General features: G+C 48.8%; 1 protein-coding gene across 3 annotated transcripts in view; it reads left to right on the top strand.

The window, feature by feature from the left end:
• CYRIA (CYFIP related Rac1 interactor A) overlaps positions 1 to 18,048 on the top strand; it is a 103,409-nt gene that overhangs the window by 29,204 nt on the left and 56,157 nt on the right. The window contains exons 2-3 of one of the 3 annotated variants that reach the window (XM_025454612.3): positions 12,442 to 12,468; positions 14,156 to 14,308. The exons of 1 other annotated variant lie outside the window; for it this stretch is intronic. The gene's annotated coding sequence lies outside the window, so the exon portion shown is untranslated. The remainder of the gene's footprint in view (positions 1 to 12,441; positions 12,469 to 14,155; positions 14,309 to 18,048) is intronic. One more of the 3 variants, XM_025454613.3, reaches the window with a different exon arrangement.

The raw sequence follows: 18,048 nt of genomic DNA, 5'->3' as shown, positions 1-18,048 counted from the left end.
AAGGTAGCCATAGGCTGCATGGGGGTGCTTGGTGGGATTCTTTGTCCCTATCACTGTTCCTCTACATGCACCCCAAACAAGGAGTCGGCCCACCAGGCCGGGCTTGGTGACTATCCTGTGTCCCATTCCTGTGTGTGATTGCTTTCAGACCCCAAGATGAGGGTCACCACTACTGTCCCATTTATCACCTCCACTGACCCAGTCCTTTGGTACGTGCCCAGCTGACACAGTTTAGAAGGTTGGTCTCCAGAATCTGTGATGTCTGGCCTGGCACTGAGTCAACAAAGTCACTGGGGGAGAAGCAGGCCGTTAGGATAGAAGGAATACAGGGTTCAGACAGACAGTCCTGCATGAGAATCCCACTTCAAGGGCAGCCCAGATGGCTCAGTGGTTTAGCGCCACCTCTAGCCCAGGGCCTGATCCTGGAGACCTGGGATCGAGTCCCATGTCAGGCTCCTTGCATGGAGCCTGCTTCTCGCTCTACCTGTGTCTCTGCCTCTCTCTCTTTCTCTCTCTCTCTCTCTCTCTCTCTCTCTGTGTCTCTCATGAATAAATAAATAAAATCTTAAAAAAAAAAAAAAGATCTGCTAAAAAGAATCCCACTTCTTTCATTAATGGGTGATCCGTGTGATCACTAAAGGCTCTGAGCCTTCGTATCTGTCTCAGTAAAATGAGGGAGAGTGTTGTATGAAGCTATGTTTTAATAACGAGATTATTTTATAAAGTATTTGGTACATAAAGGATATTCAAAAATATTGAGCATTAGTAGTATGGAAAAGTCCAGTTTCCAATCCAGTGAATCAGATGATTAAAAATATACCTAAATGGGGATCCCTGGGTGGCGCAGCGGTTTGGCTCCTGCCTTTGGCCCAGGGCACGATCCTGGAGACCCGGGATCGAATCCCATGTCGGGCTCCCGGTGCATGGAGCCTGCTTCTCCCTCTGCCTGTGTCTCTGCCTCTCTCTCACATTCTCTCTCTCTCTCTCTCTGTGACTATCATAAATAAATAAAAAATTAAAAAAAATATATACCAAAATGATTCTTATCATTGCTGAAGAAGTAAGGCCTCATATTGTTGCTTTAGGGATTACAACTTTAAAGTAAAAAAAAAAAAAAAAGGAAAGAATCTGTGGAAGGCATAAGCATCAGAATAATAATAATAATAATAATAATAATAATAATAAACCACTAGCTTGTCTGGGCTCTTATTTCTCTTAGGCGGGGTTGCCTTATGTCCATTGTGGGCCTAATGAGACCCGTGTTGCCAGGGTGTGGATGTGAGAAATGAACGAGAGATGAGGGGTGGAAAGGGCCGTGCTCAGCCAAGGGCAGAGCTGGTTCTCAGTAAGTGGTTTTGAAATTTCTTCCCTGAAGCTGTTCTCCCATCTGTGAATTGTGTCTGGATTGTAACCAGCGTGTTCCTCAGCTCCAAGCAGCCTCAGAGTTCAGTGCAGAGATCCGAACAAGAGCAGTTTCTGGGCACTTGGGGAAAAAAATAAAATAAAATAAGGCATCTGAATGAAAGTCAGGACAAAACGGCAGCGGGCCTGGGGTGGCCCACCTCGTCCCTGGGCCCCGGGCTCCTGGGCCACAAGGCCCAGGGGGACGCCAGACAGTTTCCCAGGTGGCCTCCAGCTCTGGCATCCTGTGAGTCTAATTTATAGTTGAGTGAGTTGTCATTCACAGACCAGGAAGGGCCAAATTACCCTCATTATTCTGCTCGCAGCTCTGGTGCCTGGGAAGCCGCTGGGTCCTGCCACCACTAGAATTAGCTCGAAACCCTTGGGCTTTTAATTAAAGGGCTCTGTGAGTCCGATGGTTTGTGGTCAGATGCAGATCATCGGGGAGGCACGGAGGGAGGTCCTCTGTCCTGCCACCGAGGCCCTGAGAGATCGGCCGCCTGTCTCAGGCCTGGGACAGGGAGTCGGGGGACTTCCAGGAGGGGCTCGTGGCTAAGCGTTGGTCCCCGAGGCCTGGGGACAGCTGACGTCCCGCCCGGGCTGCTTGGGTTGTGGCCGCCGTAGGCCTGGAGTAGTTCTTCCCCAGCGCTCTTTCCGCCTCGGGTGGCCTGTGCTAAATGCATTTGCCATCCCACGTGGTACAAAGAATAAAAGGATTGTCTTTAAAAAGTGGTTTCTGAAGGTGGAGAAGGCAAGGCTGCCTGCTGTGTGTTTTTAACAATTGCCTCCCCAGAGGAGGCCTGAAAACCTCACCTTTCAAGATGTTTCAACTCCTATTAGGAAGCGACTTTAATCAAGTTGCTCTTTTGACCGCTGCTGCTGCTGCTGCTCCTGCGATTGCCAGACTGGTGATTATTTGTCTAACCGGAGCCTCCAGGGCTGGAACTGGACACCATTTCCCTCCCAGAGGAGGTGAAATTGTATAAGTTACATTCTCCCACCTGGCATCACCTTGCGGAGGGGGGCGGTTGTGCACACTGGAGTGTGAGCTTTCTGGAAAGAGCACATCCTGCTTTCAGAGCCATGTGCTTTTCCCACAAACCATGAGTGAGCATGTACTGTGTGCCTGGCACCATGTCTTGTTCCTGTCTTCTCTCGCTGTGGCCTGCATCGCAATGTTCCGCACCCATCGGCTGTCTAGGGTTCCTGCAGACTGACCCAGGTCCCCTTAATTTTTCTCCTGGATGCCACTGTGTGTAGGGAACTTGAATGGGCCACTGTGTTTGGATATCTTACGTTGGGGCTTTTCAACTTCAGCACTACTGACATTTTGGGCAAATTAAGTCATTATTGTGGGAGACTCTCCGATGCTTTGTGGGATGTTTAGCGGCATCCCAGGCTTCTACACTGATGCCAGTAGCACCACACACACTCCAGTTGTGACAGCCAAATACATCCGCAGACTTTACATTTACCAAGATACCCTTATGTCCCTTGTCTTTGTGTACATAGTTATACGTAAGGATTTTGTTGCTCTCCTTTTATAGCTAATGTAATTGAGGGCCAGGAAGGGAAGACTTGCCTATCAGTGAGTCTGGGAAAGAGCTAAAGTTATAATTTAAGCCTCCTGTCATCCCAACCCAGCGTCCTTCTTATGGATCCATTTAATGGTGTGCTGGTAAATGTTTAATAACTGATTCTCCAGGAAAAACAAACCTGATTAGGAGTGGTTGCCAATTTCATGGTTCAAGTATTCATTCCCATCACGGCTGGTTTCTTCTCAAAAGACATCCCTGAACCAGAAGTTGGGAGAAGACAGATATAATTGGCTCTGGTTCGCTGGTGCCTTCTAGCTTCAGGATGCCACTGGGCCCTTGCTCTCTTTTGGACCATGTGCTTCCACCCCATTCCCACTTCCCCATCAATAGATATTCTGGGAGATGCCATGGGGAAGCAGTAGCCTGGTGAAGGCTTCGATCACCTCTTTGGATAAGTACAGAACAGTTAGAGTAAAATTTTCTCCCTCTCCTGGTAAATCACCATTTGGTTTCATAATCTTTTCACCTAAGGGGCTGCAGGAGCAGGACAGCTGTGGTCTTAGAGCAGAAACCTCAGGGAGCTCATCAATAGGAGCTCCTGGATAGAATCAAGTCCTGAGCAGGGTCTAAGGGCTGTTGGTCAGCATCAGTCATATTGAGTGTGAGGTACCCAGAGGCACAAGGTAGTGATGACCACAGGGTTATTGGACTTAACCATTCTGGAGGGTGGAAGTAGGATCTTAGCTGGAGTTTTAGGCCAGATATGAACTTTGACTTCCGTAAGCCTCAGTTTCCACACCTGTGAAAGGAGAACTAGCTTATGCCTGGAGCCTCAGGGGTGTGCTCACCCACTCAGTTGCTTGAAGGATTGGCTGGTTGTCATAGTAGTATAAGCTCATCAGGCCTAAGGACTTGGCTTTTTCACCTTGGCCATGGGTCAGTGCTGTATCTCCTTCTCTTTGGTCCAGCCTTAGACCGGGGGGGAGCTGGACTGTGGGAAGAACCCTCAGCTGGTTATCAAAAGACCTGGGTTCTTGTCCCAACTCTGGTACCACCTCATTACATAACCTTGGGAAGTAGTTCAGTGTGACTAGAATGTGGGTAGCCCCACGGGAAGGGTGGGAGCATGATGTGGCATTTGGATTTTATCCTGAAGGCGGTGGGAAGTGCTTGAAGAGAAGACACGTCATCGGAAGTGTGCTTTAGAAAGTTCTCTCTGCAGAGCACAGGGCCAGAGTCCAGGCAGGATGAAACCAGTTAGGGGGTGGTTCAACAGTCCAGTCAAAAAGTGATGAAGCAACCCACAAGCATGAAGGCTGAGTGGCATAGACGGAAAATGTTACAAGAGTTCAGGGAAAGGAGAGATCAGAAGAGTATCCAAGAAGACTTCCTGGAGGAGGTGAGGCCGCTGCTTATTTAGAAGGATGGAGATGTATGGAGGTATAAGTCTAAGGCTACAGAACAGGGCAAGAAAACATGAAACTGCAGTAAATCACATTGGGCTTAAACTGAGAATTTATGCAAAGGACTTGTTGACGGAGCAACTTGAATGCTAGTGTTCGGAAAGTGGATTCTGTTCGAAGGGGGTGGGCCTCACAGGGAAAGTGCATTTTCTTGTGGTCAGCTTCCAAGGAGCTTGGATTGCAGGCATTCTCCTGTCTGTTGGTCTCACTTGCTTTTTTGCCTCGGTGAGATATGGGGTGCCTGGGACCCTGATGAGGGGTGCACCCACTGCGGGGGAAGGCACAGTCCCTCTGAGTCCTAAGGATGAACGCCACGCTGAATGCTGACATATGACTCCTGATTCGCCTTGCAGCAGGGGCCCAGGAAGGGAGCAGCTGTGCTGTTGTGTGAGTGCAGTCCCCAGTATTTGTCTGCCTAGGCCAGGGTGACCACTGTCCCCCGAGATAAGCCGCCTCCCAGCTGTCACAGGTATGTCCTCAATCATTCCTCCTGGTGTTGACTCTGAGTCTCTACCCCTGCTAAGGAGGATGGAAATGCCCCGTTTTCTCACGTGCCAGTTTCAAGAAAATGTATCTGTCCCTGTCCACAAGGCGAAGGAAGGCCAGCCAGCCTTGCAGCACCCAAGGTAAATGAGATTTGGGCTTCTGGTGAAATGTCAGGAAGCTGAGTTTGCTGGGAAGTGGCACGAGCTAGGGAACATAAGCTCTGAGGCTCATGTGAGTAAACAGGCTCAGAAGGGAAATGATACCCACGTCACACTGGTAGGACCAGGACAGAAAACAGACACCTTCTAGACCTCGGCGTATCCCTGTTGGGTTTGGATCGGGCCATTCTACAGGAGGGGATCCATTTGCATGGCATTCTAGCAGAGGCCTGCCTAGTGAGAAGCTCACTTTCACGAATGGCAGTGCATATCCTAGGTTAGGCTCTTAGTCCATTGATGGGATCCATTGATGGGCTTTCCCAAGTTCCAAGGACCTCTTCATTATGCAGGTGGCAGTGAATGACTTGCCCAGTGCCTTTGAGATTTGGGGTCAAAGCAGAGACTGTAGCCCAGTCCACCAGCTTCTCAACTCTCTGGTCCCATGGCATAGGTGCCGTCTCTATTAAAACACCCAACATAAGCTGCCTAAAAAGTGCCCCCTGTTGTTGTAGGCCAGGGGCTGGTGGGAAGCTCACAGGTGGTTTGTGACACTCGGATGGCATTGGCCGTGAGGATTCGTGTGGCTTTGGGAGCATGAGTGCTGCAGATGTTGGCACAGAACGCTAGAGCACGCCACAGTCTTGGACAGCAAATGACTCCAGCCAGATTGGCTTTCACATTGGGCTCAGTGCAATCTGGCCATGGCACCATTTCTTAGTTTCCTCCTCCTGGGCAGCCCTGGCCTTGAACTTCATAGCAGTCATTTGAGATGAGAGTCACTACTCTCATCGTGTAGGTCAGCTTTGCCCACTGATTTAGGAGCAGTTATATTTGCTAAAGTTCACATAGGGGCCAAGTGCAGCATTGGTCACTTTTAATGTTGGGTAACCCTAACAACCCTGAAATGGATGGGGTGGGGGTGCGGTAAGGTGCAAAGAAAGTTGTTCTAGTTCACAACTGATGGACTCAAGACCCTGGGCTCTTGCCACAGCTCCATCCTCCCACTAACACTTACAAAAGTGTTTGATGTACTAGCTCACTGTCAGAATCACGGGAAGCGCCAGTGCGGGTAAAGTCCTTCACAGCTTGACACCTGTCTCTTTTCCTACCATCTCCGCTCCCTCTTCCATTCTTCCCCAGCCACACTGAGCCTTCAAGGAAGCCAAATTTTACGAATCCAGCCATCAGTACTCGCCACTTGTGCGGGACCTTGGGCTAGTTAACAATAGCTATAACTACCCTATAAAGATAAGTAAGACATGCCCCTCCTCTTAACCAACTCCCTGTCCAGTGGCAGAAAGAAAACATGAACATAAAGTCCCTTTGATACTTTCTTTAGAAGAGGAAGCTCATTTGATCTTCAAAGTGGCCCAGAGAGGCTGCTGGTGTATATTGCTGCAAGATCTGCGTTTAATAGACTTTCCATCTGAAGATCAGAGATAAGAAGTGACTAAGCAAAGGCCACACAGCCCAGCCACGGCCAAGTTGGGAGCGGACCTAGGTTTCCTTGACCTCTGTAAAGCGTTCCTGCTACATCAAGGCATCCTCCCGGCCTGTGTTCCTGGTGACGGCCGGGCACGGTCTCTACAGGCTGGAATGTTTGTCTCCGTCTTACTGCTCCCTGCCTGTGGAGACAAGGCAGCTGTCAGCTGCTGATGCCTCAGACCTGCTATGTTGTGCCTCTTTCCCTCCGGAAAGGCAACAATCCTATGGGTGCAGCCCAGGAAAGGAGGAGGGGAGATGAACGTTCCCCTGTTGTCTGGGATTTATTTTTTATTTTTATTTTTTAAGGATTTTATTTATTGATTCACGAGAGACACAAAGACAGAGGCAGAGACACAGGCAGAGGGAGAAGCAGGCTGCATGCGGGGACCCTGATGCGGAACTCGATCTCACGACCCTGGGATCACGACCTGAGCCAAAGGCAGACGCCCATCCACTGAGCCACCCAGGTGCCCCTGTTGTGTGGGATTTAATTATACTGACGCTCAGGGTTGTCAGGGAGAGGACACTGGCTCCTTTCAGTTTCAAAACTGTCTCCCCCCCACGCACCGCCCACCCCAGAGGAGGACTTCTGGTTGACCAACACTGTAAAATACCTTCTCAAAGAGGAGGGAGTCACTGAGGGGGTGGAGTTCAGAGAGTGAGATGGGAACTTCTTGAAAAACTGGGCAGAGTTTTCATTTTTTAATATTTTATTTCAATTCAATTTGCCAACCCATAGTGTAACACCCAGGGCTCATCCCACCCAGTGCCCTCCTTCTGGGGAGTCCAGCCAATTAAGCTGGTGTCCTCCCGCCATCCACATGGGGGCACTTACCTTATGGCATTTTGGCTGTGGCAGAGATGTCACGCAGGTGTTAAGCCACGACCCCAGGACATGGAACCGATGTGAACTCGGGAGTAGAGGCCTGGGCCCCTGTCCTGTTCTGCAACTGCCTGCCCCTGGCATTGGCCTTCGCACCTTATGTCAGGAACATCAGCTGTGAGCTGTAGCGCGCAGTGTTAGACGTTGAACCTGGGCTCTGAGGTGTGGCCTGACCCTGCTCACTGTCACCAGCCTCGGCTGCTCCCTCAGCCTCTTGGCATTGCTCTTCCGGTCATTATCTGCATGATGAGGCTGGGGGGAGCCCGGCCATGTCCAGGAGGGCCATGCAATGTGCCACACGGCCCCTGGCACATAGTGGGTGCACGGCGCAGAGCAGTGCCATGCGTTTGTCCCCCTACCAACATCCACTCGTTGACCCCTGACCGTCTGGGATTGCCTGAGCCCAGGCACTCCGGGACATCACCATCTGGACTCTGGGCTGTTCCCAGGTTGGGTTCCCAGCACAAGAGGCTACATGCCAAGATGCAGGAAACCAGAATCAGTCTGGAGAACTGTGTCCAGTCCTGGCTTTTCCCACCTACCTACCTGCTTGGCAGCATTAGATGAGTCCCTCCCCTTCTCTAGAACTCAGGGATCCCCTAAATGGCATTAACAATCATATTGATCCTAGTAATGATAATACTGATGGCAGGAGTGGGTTTACTGGTGCTCCCCCCCAAAAGCCCATGCCCTAACCCCCACAACCTGTGAATGTGACCTGATTCAGAAAGAAGGGTCTCACTTATTCATCAAACAGCACCACATGCAGAAGCTCCTACAAGAAGCAGGTAACAGGTGTTGCTGTGCGAGCTACTGTAGGATGAGGCCTGCGGCTGGTGCCTCTGAGAGCCCCTTCAGGTATGGGTAGACTTCCTGAGCCCAGTGAGCTTCTCTAGAACTGTCAGAAATCACTGGCCTACGAGCGCTGTGATGTTCCTTGATTAAACGAATGCCCGAAACAGCCTCTTCAGAGAACCCACTAAGGCCTGTTGTCTTTCATTAATGTTTCCCTTTACCTGCATTGATGTAGGAGTCTGATTCAAGACTCAGTGCCTCATTTCGAAAGAGCAGCAGGTTCTTTTTCCTCTTGGCCTGATTCCTAAGCAGGCAGATTCTTCGGGAAAGAGTGAAATTTAAAAGCAGGCCGCAAGCGCTGCCTCCTTCCTCCTCGGGCCAGATCCCTGGCCAAAGGCTCCCGCTCGGCACCTCCTGGGGCAGGGTCAGTGCCTGCTGGCCATGGAGAAAGGCAGGCTGTTGTGGTAATGCTGCCCCCGAGAAAGAGGCTCTTGCGCCCTGTCCCTGGACCTCAGTTCTCCAGTGAGTCTGGGTGGCTGCTCCCACACTGGTTGTCCGTCCAGCTGCCTTAGGCTGCCCTGGAGAGGAGAACCACTGAGCCCTCCCATTTGGGGGACTGGCTGGTTATCAGAACAGCTGCACATTCAGGTTCTGGGTGGGAGGGCACAAGGAACCCAATGGTCCTTTTAAAATAGATTGCTAAAACTCGTCACGCCTTGCTTCTTGAATCGTAGCATGACTGCTTTATAATTGGGTTACATCAGCCTGTTTTATATGTAAGGCCTACGAGCCCAGCAGATTGAGAAGGCATTCTGCTGAGCAAAGGAGAGTGAATGGTTGCAAAGGGGCATTTGCGTGGGTTAGAAAGCAGGGGTTCACCCAGGAGAGTCCAGCACAACTAGCCGTAAAAATAACCAGCCCCACGGGGCTCGGGAGTGTATTCGGGTGGACCATATGTCTTGTGTGCCTGGGACAGTCCTGCTTTATGTCTGTTGTCCCAGAGGCATCATTAATATCCCCCCTTTTCACTCTCAGAAGGATCTGGGTTTGGCTGATAAATCACGTGGTCACCCTAATTGTACATCACCTTGTATGTGCCCTTGGTATGGATAATATGTTTAAATAAAAACCTGTACCCGCATGCTTCGACGGCTCTAAAGCTGGCTGTGGGTTAGCGCCGCTGCACCACAGTGGCTGAGGCACGTCACCGTCTCATGGCACATGTGGCTTCGAGGTGAAATCATGAGTCATGTCAAATAGGTAGCGGTTTAGATTCTTTCTCATAGCTCGCTGGCTTTTTGACCTTGAGGAAATTACATAGCTTATCTCGACTGTAAATTGAGAATAATCATACAGACCTCAACGGGTGGTGTCATTATGAAATAATGTACGTCAAGCATCTGGCTTATATCTTGACACATAATGAGCTGCCAACATATGGCATTGCTATTATTATTATTATTATTATTATTATTATTATTATTATTATCTCATGACCATTATTATTTTGGCTTTAGTCTCTCCATCTGTGACATGGTGAGGGATGATCCCTGTCCTGCCCTGCTCCCCAGGTCCTTGTGAGGCCAAAAACAAGTAGCATCCCCAGAACCTAGTGCCCCTGGGAGTGTGTGCACTGTTCGAGGGGAGGACTTGTGGCAGAGTCTCACTTGCCTCCCTGCCCGGTGGGTCCATCCCTCTGTGACATGGGAAACGGGTTCCCAAGATACCGTCATCCCTTCCACCCTCCCTCATGACTCTCCCATTCCTGGCCCTCCTCGGCCCTGCCTACTTCCTCCTCTCGTGAACAGAGCTGTATAAACACCAATAAACACCAAAGTCAGAATGCCATTTACTGGTGCTGGGTGACTGGGGGAATGGGGGGGCGGGGTGGAAGGGAATGCCACACAAGAGGGGGCAGGAGCCAGATTCCTGGTTGGGCTGTGAGTTCAATGTTCTCTGCCTGGGGAGTTTCCTCCCTTCCTCTGCGTCTTTTTTTTTTTTTTTTTTTTTTTAAGATTTTATTTATTTATTCATGAGACAGAGAGAGGCAGAGACACAGGCAGAGGGAGAAGCAGGCTCCTTGTGGGGAACCCGAAGTGGAACTTGGTGCCTGGACCCAGAGATCACACCCTGAGCCAAAGGCAGATGCTCAACCACTGAGCCACCCAGGTGCCCCCTTCCTCTGCCTCTTGAATGAAGATGTTTTCTGTTCCCAGCATCCTTACCTTATTCCTTGCCTCTTTCCACTAATTTGCCTTTCTGCATGCCTCACCCTTTCTTTCTTTTCTTTCTTTCTTTTTTTTTTTTTTTCTTGTTCTTTTATGCTCTGAAAAGGGTGGTTACCTAGTGGTTGAGAGTGGGAACTCCACCCAGATTGCCTGAGCTGAAATCTCTTGGCTCTCCCTCCCACTCCAAAGCTGAGAACCTCTGAGGAGCACGTCAGGCTCCTTATCTGAAAAAGGGGGCAAGAACCATGCCTCCCTCGTGTGGCTGCTGGGAGGTCTCAGGAGTCACTGAGCTTGACAAGGCCTGGTGCCCAGTAGGTACCTGCTGAATGGGAGCTATTTTTATTATGGAAAATCCTGCCTGTTTGGATTTCTTCCTGTCGGCAACTGCTCTTGCTGATGCAGGAAGGAGGCTGCAGGGAGGTCTCCTGACTCAGAGTCCAGGCTCTGCTGCTGGTTAGCTGGGACTCTAGGCAGCACACTCCCACCGAGGGCTTTAGTGTCCCCACTTGCTCAGCCTGGGGCTGGGAATGGGTCTCACCCGTGCTTCTCACCGTCTCTCTGCCTTCTCTTTGGTTTGTCACTGCCCTACCCTTCCACTTCTGGAGCCTTTCAAAAGTGGAAGACACACAGCTGTTCTGAGCTCTCCGTGCCTCCATTGAATGGGGCAGAGACACATGACATAGAGAAAATGTCACAGGTCGCTAGACCAGAGGTCAGGAGATGCCTGTTGGAGTCCCAGTTTTATGGTGTAACCCTGGATAAGTCATTTCATGTCTCTTGATTTCAGCTTTCCCATTTTATTTCTTTTTTTTTTTTTAAGATTTTATTTATTTATTCATGAGAGACACAGAGAGAGAAGCAGGGACATAGGCAGAGGAAGGAGCAGGCTCCCTTTGGGGAGTCCTATGTGGGATTCGATCCCAGGACCCCGGGATCACAATCTGAGCCAAAGGCCAACACTAAACCACTGAGCCAGCCAGGTGCCCATTTTCAAAATGGGGGTAATCACCCCTCTAAAAAGTGACCCAAAATGAGATATTGGAAAGTGTTCTGTTGGCTGCCAGGTGTACAGAAGTAAAGACTCCTGATGGTCTCAGATGGAGCAGGGGGACTGTGGCCACAGCTCCGGCCACGGTCCGTACTGCCTGTGGGGACCCGAGATGGGAGTTGTAAGTGTCCTTCCTTGCCTGACCTCTGTTCTCTCTGAGGGACATCTGGCCCGTGGGTGACTCAGACAGGAAACTACCAGCCATCACTTCAAAAAGCTTGGACTCCTCTCAAAGATATGCTTACTTTGTGTTGTTCTGTGTTTGTTTGGATGGTGGGGGAGTAATTTACAGAATCAAGGACAGATCCTCAGTGCGAGCCGCTCCCTGGGAGGACCTCTGTGACCCTGGAGGGACTCTAAAAGGAGGTGGAGTGTGCTTAGGGCCAGAAACGATAAGTTTCTTAAATGCTGGTCTGTGGACCAGAGCCAGGATGGTGTCATCAAAACTCTCCAGAAGCTTTGACCACTGCTCTGGGGAGGGAATTGTGTGTTTTGTTAGAGACTGGGCTGGCCTGTCAGAGGGCTTCACCTTACCTGCCCTGGTCCCCATCAGGAGGCTGGAACATGTTAACGATACTAGCACTGAGGCATGATGATTAGGGTTAGCTATCTGTGTAGTTGTGGGTGTTCAACTTAACCAGGTGACTGAGTCCTTCATCCTGACTTTTTTTAGAGCATCTCTAAATAAGCAGAGGGGACAACATGAGTAGGAGAACATTCTGGAAGTACCAGAGAGTCATAGTCTTGCAAAGACTCAGCATTCTACTGGCCTACCCCTCTTAGCCTGGTGGTGGAAGAAGGTAGGGGTCTTGCCGGGCCTCAGTGGGAGAATCATGGCCCTATCATATACACTGACCATGGATTATAATTTTGAGGATGTTTGGGAGAAAAAGCAGTGGGTTTGGGATAGTGCCCCCAATACCTGATTATTTCAACATCTTCTCTCTCGTTTCCAGGTCCTTCTGTGGCACATCTGGCAAGAGGTAAGAGATTTGATCTTACCCCAGGATCCTTCATTGGAAATTCACCTTCTTGACTGTCTAGACCCAAACTTATAGGAAACAGCCCCTGTGTCAGGGCACCCTTTCTTCAGGCTGTGCCCTGGGATGGGAATTTACAAATACAACCCTAAATCCATCGGAAACAAACCTCTTTCCCCCCTCTGCCTCCGCGACCTGGTTTCCCAAAACGCAGGGCCAGCTCCATAAACGTGGGCTCAGAATTCACTTTCTCATGGGGCCAAGGACTTTTGAGAGTTGCTGTGTTTTCCATATCATTTCCTTCCTTCCTCCTCCCCCCCCCCTTCACTTCCTGTTTTTTCTTCCTCTTTCTCCACCCGCCAGCCGGGCTCTCCAGCCATGTCCCTTGTTGTCTGAGAACAGGAACAAAGCCCAGAGCGTAGATAATCATGATTTCCTGATGGGCCCTCTCTCTCTCTCCACTGGGAGCCAGGGCCAGGCTCAGCTTCTCTGGGGCACTGGAACCTCTGCTGGGAGCACAGCAGGAAGCATGGCCTTTGGAGCACGCTGTCTGAAAGAGAATCTATCAAGAATAATCCTTCATGTCCTTAAGAGAATTCATAGTTTCCAAAGAACTTTCTCCTGCATTCAAGCAAAAACACTGGAAAAATAAGACAACCGCTAGTGTTTTGGCCAAATAACTAAAGTCTGGTTTAGATGGACAAAACACCAGTGTGGCAGTTAGATGGGAGTTTATTTCTGGTTCTGCACTTTATTCTCTTTATGACTCTGCAGATCATGCTAGTTCTTTGAAACTCGGTTCCCTAAACATTTGGAAAAATGGAGTTAAGGGTACCTCATGGGGAGTTTTTGAGGACAGATCAGGAAAATGTATCTGTAAGACTCAGATGGTATGCCTGGCGGATCTGATTTGCTTAATATATGTGAGATCCCCTTTTGGGTTTTGGTTTTCTGTGCAGAGGAGTGACTGTTCAAATATATAGTACCCAGAAAAATCACATAATAAATGATACCCCTGGGAGGAGGATCCATATCTGTTACTGTGCTTTCCGGAGACAGAGAGAGAGAAAGAGACAGAGACAGAGAGAAAAGACAGAGACAGAGAGACCTACTGGCTGGGCACAAATCACTGAAAAACAAAGCCCACCCACTACTGTGCTCATGGGGCCCCCTATTCTATAATGATAATTTTTCTTATGAGAAATAGAACAGTCCCAACCACATGCCTGAGATAGACTGTTTCGCTAATTTAGCTCCCAGGGGCAAAACTACAAGAACAGCAATCTGGAAAAAAATCTCTCCTCCTTTTTTGAAAAATCGTATTTAAAAAAAAAAACAAAAAAACAAAACAGACTTCCCATTCAGGGTCAGTGACCACTTGTTTGAGAAGTCAGCCTGACCATGAAACTGCTTTTTTAAAAATTCCAAAGGCCAGAGAGTCAGAGACATATTCCAATGTTATTTCTCCAAGTTGCTGAATCCTTGAGTGAGGCTGTTTGCTGCTGAGGCTCAGTTTCCCCAACTACAAAATGAAAGCATTACACAAGGTTATCAGGTTATTGCATCAATTTCTTAGAGCCCTGGTAATGTGTAATTCTGGTATTCTCTGTGTTTTCCTTAAAAATGTGTTATTTCTAGAAGAGAACAGGAAATGGCCGCTCAAAGTAACATGACTTGCATTCCCTTTTAGCAGATTATCACTCACATAAGGACAGCGAAAGGACAGGACTCTAGCGGGGGCACAGCCCTGATTTGGGAGCCAGACACACCTCGGCCAGCTTGCTCAGCTGTTTTGTCCCATAAGCCTAGATTGGTGAACCCGAATCACCAGAGAGAGCTCCAGGTAAGAAACAACTGACTTGGGTTATAGCAGACGGCACAGTGATAATCATCCATTTTGGTGGCGAGAATGTGTGATCTGCACCCTTATAGGATACATGAAAGTATTGAGGGTGATCATTTTGCCAGATTTGTCATCTTTGATTAGAAGTCATGCCTCTTAACATCACATACACATAAAAGGAGAGACAAAAACCCCAAAGAAACCAAGGATATAGTTTTGAAGTGGTTAAAGGTCCCTGGGTTTCTACAACTGTATTCTGAGTGGGAGCTGTTGTTACCCTGGGTCTGGTGAGTATTTAGGCAGGAAATAGAGTAGCTTAGAACTACAGGCAGGGACGCCTGGGTGGCTCAGTGGTTGAGGGAAGGTTCCCCTGCCTTCAGCTCAGGGCCTGATCCCAGGGTCCTGGGATCGAATCCCACATCGGGCTCCCCTCAGGGAACCTCCTTCTCCTTCTGCCTATGTCTCTGCCTCTCTCTGTGTCTCTCATGAATAAATAAATAAGATCTTTTTTTAAAAAAAAAAAAAAGAAAGAAAGGAACTACAGGCAGGGGAAACAGATTAGGGCTGGAGTTCTAGGTTACTGTCCCTTGCAGAATTCATTTGAGATGAAGCGCAATCCGACTTCCTTTCTACCCATCCTGGTCATGCAAACTTAGGCCGAGCACACATCCTTCAGTAGCAAACTCGGGATGGAATTTTGGTCTCCTGCCACAGGTCTGGCTTGTGTCCCACTTGCTATAACATTTTTTGAGGCATTTTCAATTTGTGCACCGCGCTGCTCCAGCTGCAGGTGGCCAGGCCTTACTGTCAACACATGGATTCTTTGTTGTTATTACCTCCCTCCTCTGGCACCTCCTCCCAATCCTTTATGGACACTTTTCTTCTCATCTGCAAAGACTGGGACACACCTACCTGACTCCTTCATTGAACTCAGACCTGACAGGAGCTGACACCCCCACCAGATGACTAAAGATCTACCGAGGGGCTCAGCGCATTGGGTGCTGGCATTCTAGTGCATCCCCTTAAGTTGGCCCAGGGCACCCACTTAGGATCAGGAGTCACAAAGGAGATGCTGGTACCCTGAGATGGTCATGTACTTGTTCATCTTTCTCCAGTTGCTGGGGTTCCCTTCTGCTGTCTTTTGTCCTAAAGCTCTTCTTCTACATCTAGATATCTTGAGTTTCCTTGAAGACTATAAGGAGAAGCATTTCATACAGCTGAGCATAGCACAGAAGGTAAGACCAGGAGAATTCTAAGATGGTTCCAGTCTAAGTACCTAGGATCATTTTATCCTAGACTTGTTCCTCATACCACATTCTCATTCTTTGGGGGAACAGGATTATCTTGTGGTCTGTTCCTTTCTTTTCTCTTGTGGTTTCTTTTCCTAGGGTGGCCACGAGGCCACAGCATAATTCAGAGGAAGGAGAGGAGCTTTTGGCATTAGACTTGATTTCAAATCTCACTTCTACTTATTAGTTCAGTGATTTTGCTGAGATCATTTTAAATTCCTGAGGTTCTGTTTCCCCATCTGTAAGATGGGGATAATATGCCCTTATGTTGTATACTTGTGATCAGGATGAAAGGAGATAATTTAAATGTATTAACATAGTTTCTTCCTCAAAAAAATGTTAGCTCCTTTCCTCCCCAATCTTATTTAGAGCTACTTAAATATAGCTTTGACTCCCCCATCAGGTTCTCTTAGAACCTTGTGCCTTGCGTGTCTGTTGGCTTTGAGGCACTCATTCAGCCAGCCAGCCATTTAGTCAATGGCTGATGTTTATGAAGCATGTACTACGTGGCAGGTGCCATTCTTGATGTTAGGGATACAGCACAGAATAAAATGAAGTTTCTGTCCTCGTGGGGCTTGCGTTCTCATGGGACTGTAGGATCATCAACAAGGAAACATGCGTACATTGTATCAGGCAGTGTTAAACACTATGGAAAAAAAAGTAAAGCAGGAAAACATAAATAAATGAAGTCAAGCCAGAGAGAGGGGAAGTGGAGAAAGTAGCCACTGCTGTTTTACACAGGGTCCAAGGGAAGACCTCTCAGATTAGGTGTTACTGGAGTACAACCTAAACAAAGTGAGGGAGTGAGGCCCAAAGGAACAAAGCCCTGAGGTGGGAATGTGCTTAGGCATTAAGCAGCAGAGAGCAGCCAGTAGGATTGGAGCAGAAGGAGCAAGGGGACAGCAGAAGGATGTGAAGGCAGAGAGAAGCCGTCAGATCCTGTAGGGCTTCGTAAACCACTGTAAGGACTTGGGCTTTTATGTCCTGACTGCCCTTCCAGAGATTCTTCTACCTTTCCTCCCTCTTCCCCAGAACATCTAAAAGGCCCCATCCCTAAATCATCACTACGTAGGAAAAGGGATGGATGCTTTTGCCCAATAGAGTATGAGCCACCCATTCAAAAACTTGTGTCGGGCATTAGGTACCAAGTCTCTGGAGATGAATGAGACATGGCCCTGTCCTGAGAGCCCATGGTCAGCGCTAGTTCAAACTGCTTGAGCAAGTTGCATTGATAAATTAGGTTGAAGCGAGGAGTAGTTCTAATTTGGTCATTGTCGAACCAGTTTGCCAGAGTGGTCATTTTCCCTTGGACCCTCTCACAGGTCGCTCCCCCCAGTTCTCTTGGAATGCATTCACATATTCATGTATTACCAAGTCTTGCCTCCAGGGTAGAGGGCGGGATCGATTCATTCCACAAATACTTGTGTGCCTATTCTACGTCAGTGTCACTGTAGACACTGGATACAGATGATGACTAGATTCGCTCCCTGCCCTTGAGGGGTCTATGGTTTTCCAGGGATACCTGCTAGTGACCTGGCAACACACACTGATCTGTGTTGGAGTGAGAGTGAGTGTGAGGGAGCCCGAGGAGAGGCTCCTGACCCAGACAGAGTGGGCAGGATGGGGCAGCTCCTGGGGCATGTCATGTCCACTCAGTCCTCCAGGTGAGGCGCAGTCAGGCAGGTGAATAGCAGGGAGGGTGGGCAACATCAGAGAAGGGGATAGAATTAGAAGGTCACAGTTTCCTCAGATGTAAAGTAGGTTCATACAGACAAATGGAATGAGATAGTCCTCTGGCGTGGGTAAATATGTGGCCCCTTCTGTCTCCCAGTGCTCTAGTGAGTGTTAAATGTTGACTGTTCTGTGCACGGCCTTGGTACACAAATTGCTGGGAAACGGTTAGAACATGAGCCTTGTTTCTGTTTGGAGAGAGTGGCTGGCAAAAGCCTGAACTATTCTGGTAGGAATGATGGAATTTAGGTCTTGATACTTTTTCTTCTGGTCAGAAAGCAAATGGGTAATATCCATCTCTTAACCCTCTCCTAGTTGAATAGGACAATAAGAATGTTCTCTATGGAAAGTACACGTTCACTAGCCAGACAAGACCCAAGTCCCTACACATGCCAGACTCTGTGCTGGGTCTGGAAACCATCAAGATGGATCAAGTCTGTGCATTCCTCCAAGGAGGGCATGTTTGTGACAATGACAAAAGGGGCCAGCAGTCACAGACACAGATAGTAGTCAGGAGCCTCTTGCATGAACAAAGTGCAGAAACAGAGGGATGCCTAGGGGGCTCAGTCTGTGAAGCATCTAACTCGATTCAGCTCAGGTCATGATCCCAGGGTCGTGGGATTGAGTCCCATTTCAGACCCCATGCTTAGCAGGGAGTCTGCTTTAGATTCTCTCTCTCTCTCTCTCTCTCTCTCACACACACACACAAATAAATAAATA

Source organism: Canis lupus, chromosome 17 (genome assembly GCF_003254725.2).
Source record: "Canis lupus dingo isolate Sandy chromosome 17, ASM325472v2, whole genome shotgun sequence".
Taxonomy (NCBI): domain Eukaryota; kingdom Metazoa; phylum Chordata; class Mammalia; order Carnivora; family Canidae; genus Canis; species Canis lupus.
This window is presented reverse-complemented; position numbering and strand designations above follow the sequence as displayed.